Genomic DNA, 1275 nt, shown 5'->3' on the forward strand with positions numbered 1-1275 from the left:
AAATTTGTTCATTTTGATAGTGCTTACAAACTTTGGAAATTTATTGAAGCACATCAATGGGACTTGGAGGCAATCCGACAAGCTTTGGAGGATTCTTCTTTAAGTTCATGTGGAGCATCATGCACACAGCCACAAGAGGATAATTCTTGTGTAGTAAACGATTTCGATTCCGATAATAATTTATCTATTGATGAACTCGCTTGTGCATATGAAAGATTATCTCATGCCTATACTAAATTACAAAATAATTTTATTGATCTTAAAATCAAGTATATTAGTTTAAAATCCGATCATGAGTCGCTAGCTTCCAAACTTGATATTGTTGTTAAAGAGAATACTATTTTGAAAGAAAACAAAGAGTTATTAAGTTTGGAAAATAATAACATGTCTTCATCTATTGCTAGCTTAACTCATGCTAAAAATGATGCCATGATAGAAGTAGAAACTATTAGAAATAAGTTTAATTCTTTTAGAAATGATCATATTTTATCTACTTCTATTTCCAATGCTTGTATGCATAATGATAAATTGAATCTTGTGAAAAATCACATATCATGCTTAGATTCAACTTTGAACACATGCATTGATAATCATAAGAAACTTATGGACAAGTGTGCTAAATCTAGTGCTATAACTTATAAATCACCTACACACTATGCACACTTGTATAGCAAAGTTTACAAGTGCACCATTTGTGGTCGTAAAGGCCATTTAGCTAAATTTTACTATGATGCACACAAATATAAAAATGTCAATGCTCCTTGTGCATCCCATCAAGTTTCTTCATCACATATACACACACATAAGTTTACAAGTGCACCATTTGTGGTCGTAAAGGCCATTTAGCTAAGTTTTGCTATGATGCACAAAAACATAAGAATATTAATCCTTCTTGTGCATCACATAAGGCTTCTCTCCTTGTGCATCTCATCAAGTCTCTTCATCACATGTACACACACATGCACTCATTGTTCATCATAAGCATGCTAATGTGTATCATTGTGATTTTTGTGGTAGAGTTGGTCACTTAGCTAAGTTTTGTTTTGATTTGCGAAAAGTTTCTAAATCGCAAAATATTTCAAGTAGACCAATATTATTTCAAAATGTTTCTCATTTGTAAAATAATCTTAAAAGACCATCTTTATTTTCAAATGTTCCTCGTGCACATCCACATGGTCAACATAACCAAATGCATCCTCTTCATTGCACTTATTGCAATCGAATGGGTCATTTACATAATTATTGCTATGACCGGACCCGTGCACTAAATATGCC

This window comes from Asparagus officinalis, chromosome 8, assembly GCF_001876935.1.
Source record: "Asparagus officinalis chromosome 8, Aspof.V1, whole genome shotgun sequence".
NCBI lineage: Eukaryota > Viridiplantae > Streptophyta > Magnoliopsida > Asparagales > Asparagaceae > Asparagus > Asparagus officinalis.